This window comes from Pteropus medius, unplaced genomic scaffold (genome assembly GCF_902729225.1).
Source record: "Pteropus medius unplaced genomic scaffold, Ma_sr-lr_union100, whole genome shotgun sequence".
Taxonomy (NCBI): Eukaryota; Metazoa; Chordata; class Mammalia; order Chiroptera; family Pteropodidae; genus Pteropus; species Pteropus medius.
The window spans coordinates 1,426,239-1,433,089 of record NW_024356397.1 but is presented as its reverse complement, the minus strand read 5'-3'; the positions used below and the strand labels follow the sequence as shown (position 1 = coordinate 1,433,089).

Sequence of the window (6,851 nt, the reverse complement as noted above, 5' to 3'; positions counted from 1 at the left end):
CTCCTCCCCCTCCCGCCCTCGCTCCTCCCTCCCCTGCCTCCTGCCCCTGCCCGGCTCCCTCCTCGGTGCCCTGGGGCTGGGGGGCGGGGGGTGGTGGGAGGGGGGCTGGGCGGGGCGGCTCGGGACGCCTGGGTCTCTCTGCCCCTCCCATTTGCTGGGCTTCCGTGGCTCCATCCCGGGGAGGCCGGGCAAGGCTGGCAGAAGAGGTCAGTGTCCTGGGCCCATGATGCCACCCTTTCTCTCTGGCACTGTCCCCCTTCCTGCCATCTGAGGGTACTGTTTGAGTTCTCTGGTCAGGCTGTGGTTGAATGAGGCCAGTCTCTGGTACCTCCCCAGAGTAGGCAATGGGAGCTGTATCCCCTTGCTCCAAGGGGTGGAGTGATAGGGCAGGGGTATGCCAGAGCAGATGCCACAGTCTTTGCCCTTTGCTTAGCTTTCGTCTGCAGAGCAAAGTAGTCTCTGCTTCCCCTTGCCTACCCTAGATGGTCCTTTGGTCCCAGGAGCAAACTGGTTTAACTAGTGGGGATTGCGAGGGGTGCTGAGGCCTGGGCTCAAAGACCTCCTCCCTTTCACCCTGCCTTGAATAAGCTCCAGGAGTTAGGGCAGCTGGCTCCCCGGCTGCCAAAGTTATCCCCATCTTTAGGCTTGGATCTGGAGGGGGAGAGACTGGGGAGGAGGGCAAGAGGAACTGTGCTGGGAGTGGGAGGAGCCTTGGGCTGGGTGTGAGGGAGAAAGCCCTAGCCCAGGGTGTGTGTCTGCCTTAACCAGCGCTTGCCTGCCTGGTAGATGCGCCACGAATGTGGTTGACTCTGGGTGTGTGTGCGCGCACGCGCGCGTGCGCATGCTCACCCAGAATCAGTTAGTGTCTGAGAGAGACATTCTCTGACTTTATCATGACCACCACAGACTGTCAGCCCTAGAATGGGAACCCAGGGTATCAGTCTCTATTCTACTGAGGACAGAGCGAGAGAAAAGAAGGGGTCTGAAGTCCAAGTTCTGTGCATGGACCTTAAGCAGTCCCACAGGGATTAGGAGTGGGAGTGAGAAAGTGGAGAAGGGCAGCAGTAGCAGAGGCTGGGCTAGGCTGGAAAGAGGCACCCAAAGGACCTTCTCGGCAATCCCCGGGGGTGGCCAGCAATGGAGACATGGACTTCTGATCACATCACATTTTCCGTACTGGAATCACTCTGCTCTGTCCTCGCTGCCACCCTGAGGGCCAAGTGTCCTCCCTTCTGAAAAAGGCCACTTTTGGTAGCCAGAGTCAGATGAAGGAGAGGGGGAAAGAAGGGGCATACTATGGCTATCTCTGGAGAACAGAAGACGTCAATGGGGGGCAGACAAGGCCCTCCCTTTCACTCCAGGGGTGGGAAGAGCTGGGAATAGGTACTCCAGGGTCCCGTCCCCAGGTGGCCTGGCTGCTGTTGACTTTGCTTGGTTACCCTGGGAGCAGCTCTCAGCAGTGTGGGAGGGGCAGGTGTTAGGGAGTTGGACCCAGGCTTCCAGGCTGGGGTGGGATGGCACCCTGCCTGTGTGGCAGGGATCTTGCCAGGAGGCTGCAGAGTTAACCCCTCCTGCCCTGGGGGTGGCAGCTGGAGGATGGGCCCAGCTGCGGTTTGTGAATGTGGCCCTGATTCCCCGCTTCCCCACGCCCCGCCCTGCACATCTGTACTTGGTTTACAGTGAATGAGTCTCCTGTCCTCATGAACCAGGCGAGGATGCCACTCCCTCCCAGGCCCCTAGCTGGGCATCTTAACACAAAACCAGGAACCACCACCTCCCAACTCCTGTGACACTCTGTCTGCTTGGTCTCTCCCTGCTAGGTTTCTCTTCTTTCAATTCTTCCCTTTCTCCTTCTTAGAGAGGTTCAAGGGCTGGTCTCCAGGCCAAGAGCTCTGAGACTATGCAATTAGGGTAGCAAATGGGGACAGGGAAGCTAAAATGGGGGACAAAACACTTAGAATCACCTAGAAAGAGAGAGCAGGTCTGGAATTCCATTTCTTTGCCCTCCTCTTTGTTCTGGTTAGTCTGTCTGCCCCTGTCCTTGTTGCTAGTAAATGTTCGTCTATCCATCCACCTTGGTAACTGTGGCTCTGCCCTTCTGGAAACCTCTTCGGTCCCCAGCCAGGGACAGCAGCCAGGAGGCGATGCCCAGGAAGACCCGCCCTTCAGGATTGCCAGGCCTCCTCAGGACCCAGTGACTGGGGTCTGTCTAGTGGCTGTAGCAGTTTGGAAGTCAAAACAAAGTGCTGAGACAGGACTAAGAAACAAGGAAGAGAGGCATTTGGAAGGTTTCAGATTCTTCTCTCCATCTTGCAATGGAGCCAGTCTTCTATCCAGGGATTTCAGGAGGAGGCTTCTGAAGAGGGCCTCCCACTCTGGAAACTGGTGAAGAGAGTTCCCCTCATTTCTCTTTCTCTTGGGTCATCTTTATTTCTAGGCTTTGCTCTGTTTGTGGTGGCTCTACTTGGTCACCCTGGCAACTTCGAGAAATAGTATCTTGGGGGCCCTAGGAATAGGCTTCCTTTGCTCCCCTCATCACAAAGACTAGAATGAGAGATCGTGAGAGGGAAAGGATCCATATACCTGTCCCACCTGCCTTGACTTTGCTATATTGCCCCATCCCAAATTTTCACTCGCCCTCTCCCCATCAGCATCAGGACACTGAATAGATAGTTTTCCCCTGCCCAGTCTGGTACTGGGGAGGATGTCTTATGCCATACTCAGAGGTGGCTGGCAGATGTCTGCGGGAGGTTGAGGGAGCTCCGTTTCAACCCCCAAGGACATCATTAAGGCACGGAAGTGCCATCGGGGCTTGGAGACCAGGGCACCCAGGAGGGTGTGATGAAAACATGTTTTGTACAACACGTGTCTTCTCCTTTTCCTTCCTCCCTTCCTCTCTCATCTCCTCCCCTGCTCTGTGCCAAGGCTGGTGCCTGCCCTGTCCTAGGTCCTTGCTCAGTTCCACCCTTTGTACCAGGCCTATTCTGTGCTTGCCAGTTTGTTGGCTCTCCTGGTGAATAAGTGTGTGTGTGGAAGGTCCTTACCAGTCTCAGTGCTGCCCACATCCCCACATAGAATAAGGTCCTGATTTTGAAACACAGGATTTCAGAACTAACCTAAACAACTCTAGGAATTTCTTCTCTAAACATGTACTTTTCATGAATTCAACAAATCTTTATTAAGCATCCACTGTATGCCAAGCACTGTGCTAGGCCCGGGAAATACCCAGACATGGTTCCTGCCCTTGCAGGCCTGTAGGCCGGGGAAGCAGTCAGATGTTAACCAAATAATTTACAAAACTGCAAGTGATAACCAGTGTGGAGAGGCATAAGGTACTATGAGAATGGATAGTAGCCATTTTTACCCCAGCCAAGGAGATCAAGAAAGGCTTCTGGGAAAGAGTGAGTGGAAGAGTGGAGAGCAGGGAGGGCAGCAGAAGAGTATGTGCAAAGGCCCTTGAATTGGGGTGCTGGCTCCCAGCCACCCTCCTCCCCCAGAAAGAAGAGAGACCTTCCATTCCTGCTCCCCACCTAGCTTTGGATATGCCACAAAGGAGGGACGGTAAGTACCTCCTAATGGCCAAAGCAGGACCCTGGGACACCTGGTAAACCTGCCCTGGAATGATTCTATCCATTTCTTCATCTCCTCCAGAAAGAGAAACAGAGGCACAAAGAGAAGATGAATCTATAGGTTTAGGCCTGAGATTATAAATGGAAAGCAAGGCCCCATGTTTTTGGCAAAGCCCTCTGAGTGAGGGATGCTTGCATTTGCCCAGCTGGAGTCTCACTAGAGGCTCCTCTGAGCTGTTCTACCAGACACCCCACCCCCTCTCAGATCCAGCCCTGACCTGTCCTGCTCCTGGAATGAGGAGCAAGGAGCATGTCTGCCTCCACGGTTGCCTAGAGTGTGTGTAAGGTGAGTGCTCCAGGTGTCTGCCAGTCACCGTGTGGGTGGGTGTAGCAGTCTGTTTTGTACAGAACCTCCATTCAGGAGTTAGGGCATTATCTCTCCTCTGTACACTGGGGGGCTTCCAGTTCCTCCTTTCTAGATCTCAAGGTTCTAAAGTTCTTCCTTTCTGAAGAAAAGGAACTGAGGGCCCTTTGGAGAAAGAAGCAGGCTTCTTTGTGGCTGTGTCTCCTCCAGAGTTGGCAAAAAGTTCATAGGACCAATGGGGTTAAGTTCCAGCCCTGCTCTGACCCACTTTCCTCCCTGTGCCCACATCCCCTAGGGCCAGGGTATTGGGTGGGGCCACCCTGGCACCCTAGCACCCACACCTGGGACTTCCCCGGATGGAAACTCCCAGACCCTGGTGTCTTATCTCCCTTGCCAGCTCCCACCAACTGCCTGGGATCTGTTCAGCTTCAATCAGATCTCACTGTCTGCCAGCTCTTGACCAGACTACATCCCAGCCTTAGCCTCAAGAAGTCCTGAGGATCTGGGCCCATCTTTGATGTCTGGTTGCCCCTTCTAGCAGACTCCTTTGAAGAAAAGGTGTGGGGCTGGGGGAAGAGGGTTGGGAAGCTATTCTTTGTTGAGTACCTAAATGTTCCAGGCATTTGCTAGGCACATACATTTGTATATTACTCATTTATCTAATCCACACAGCAGTACAGAGAGGTAGCAGTTATCATCCCCATTTCATAGAATAGGGAGCTGAGAACCAGAGAGATTAAGTGACTTGACCAATATCACACAGCTAGGAAATGGGAACCCAGGTCTTGGTGATCCCGAGCTCTCTTCACCACTGCAGGCTTCCTCCTCTTCTGCAGCTATCCGCCTCTCCATGGGATGAGAGACTTGGGGGAATTCAATTCAGTCTAACTCAGCAAACAGTTTTTGGGGATCTGCTATATGTCAGACAATGATAGGTATCAGAAATACAAGGAAGATTGATGTCCTCGAGGTCTGATGTAAGATGTATGAACTAGGAATATTTAACTTCAACATAATAATCTGGATGAGGCAGCATGGAGCAGTAAAAGAAGTGGTACTTTTATTTTCTTTTCCTGAAAGAGCATATAAATATATTATGAACAGTGTACAGAATAAATTGGAATAAAATAAATACCTATTCAACTGCTACTCAGGTCAAGAATGAGAGTATTGCCTACACCTCAGAAACTTTCATGTGTTTCTTCCATAATTCCTTCCCTCCCCTAAGAAGTAACCACCATCCTGACCTTTGTGATCATTATTTCCTCGTTTTTCTTTATAGTTTTAACACCTATGTATGTATTAAACAATTGCTTAACTTTGCTTGTTTCAAGGCTTATATAAATGGAATGATACTGTATTATTCTTTTGTGTCTTACTTATTTTGTTTGTGAGATATATCCAAGTTGTTGCATATAATTGTCTTTTTCATTGTTGCATAATATTCAGTTACATGAATATACCACAGTTTATTTTTTTTTTACTCTACTGTTGGTGGATGTTTGAGTTGTTTTCAGTTCAGGCTATCTAATTCTGCTAAGAACATTCTTGTACATGTTTCCAAGTACACACATGTAAGAAATTCTCGAGGCTACCAAACTAAGAATCAGTGTATGTTCAGGCAATCGCAATTTTATCAGGTAATGCCAAACTGTTTTCCAAAATTGTTTTACCAGTTACACAAGAAGCAGAACATTCTAACCAGGGGCAGGAGTAGGACCAAGAAGACCCTAAACTTTCTCGCCTAAAACACCTCAGTGGTTTTCCCTTTTTCTTGGAATAAGATTCAAGTCCCTGCTGTGTCTCCCAAGGCCTCTGCCTTGCTCTCTACCTCTCTCATTATGACTCCGCTTTACTCTTTGCCCTTGCTGTCCCTCCTCTGGAATGTTCTTCCAGTAGATATCCCTCACTTTCTTCAGGTCTTTGCTAAAATGTCACTTCTCAGTGGCACTTTCCCTGATAACCCAATTTTAGATTACAACCTCCATCTCTCATTATCCCCTTCTCAGCTTTATTTTTCTCCATAGCCCAGCCTCCTGGATTCCATTCGGCCTCAGGCGGCTTTCCCCTGGTCTGTCAGGGCTTGACAGATTGTGTCTCTCTCAAAATCCTTAAGGGCTGTCATACCTGACTGTTTGGGGGCCGTCTAGCTGCTCCTCTGATGGATCCATCTCTCTGAGTCACTTTATCACATCACCATTTTTTTCATTGCCATTTGCATGCTCTGAAATAAGCTAATATATTTGTTTGTTTACCCTTTTTGGTTTTGGTCCCCACTCCTCACTCACTACCTCTCACTTTTCATCGGAGCTCCATAAGAGAGGAAACCTAGCTGTCTTGTCCAAGCTGGTTGTCAGTCTCCCAGAGACAGCCGGGCATCCCCACACCCACGCCTGGGACTTGCCCTGTCTAAAAACACCCAGGCATCCTCCCTCAGCTGCCAGCTCCCACCATATCCTTTGCTCAATCTCAGAGCACTTCTGTTGCTGCTGCTTGTCCTCCTCCTCCTCTTCCTCCTCCTCCTCTTCCTCCTCCTCTTCTTCCTCCTCCTCCTCCTCCTCCTCCTTATTTTCCAAGTCCCCTACAGAGACTGTTTGGGAGCCTGAAGCAGCCATTCTGGCCATCAGGGCTGGAGAGTGATGGGCGGGGGTCCTTACTTAGGTAGTTATCAGGTTCCTGGAGCTCAAGAAATACTTTTTGATTGAATAAAGGGGAAAACTTCAGAGACTATAGGACCTTGCCAGGTGGGAAAAAGAGAAAAGGCACTCCAAGCAGAAGGAACAGTGTGAACAAAGGACTGAAGGCATGAAAGCGCACGTCTTATTTGAAGTACATGTCCTAGTCTGGTGCAGTTGGACGATTTTCAGTGGAGAGGAGGGTGGTTGAAGAACATTGCCGGGCAGGCCTGAAATGCGAGG

At 50.6% G+C, this 6,851-nt stretch overlaps 1 long non-coding RNA gene across 1 annotated transcript in view; it reads left to right on the top strand.

Annotated features, from left to right (window-relative positions):
• The first annotated feature begins 120 nt into the window (after positions 1-120).
• The window catches only part of LOC120602170 (uncharacterized), a 10,004-nt gene continuing 3,273 nt past the window's right edge, over positions 121-6,851 (top strand). Inside the window, exon 1 of the long non-coding RNA XR_005652648.1 lies at positions 121-206. This is a non-coding gene — a long non-coding RNA (uncharacterized LOC120602170). The remainder of the gene's footprint in view (positions 207-6,851) is intronic.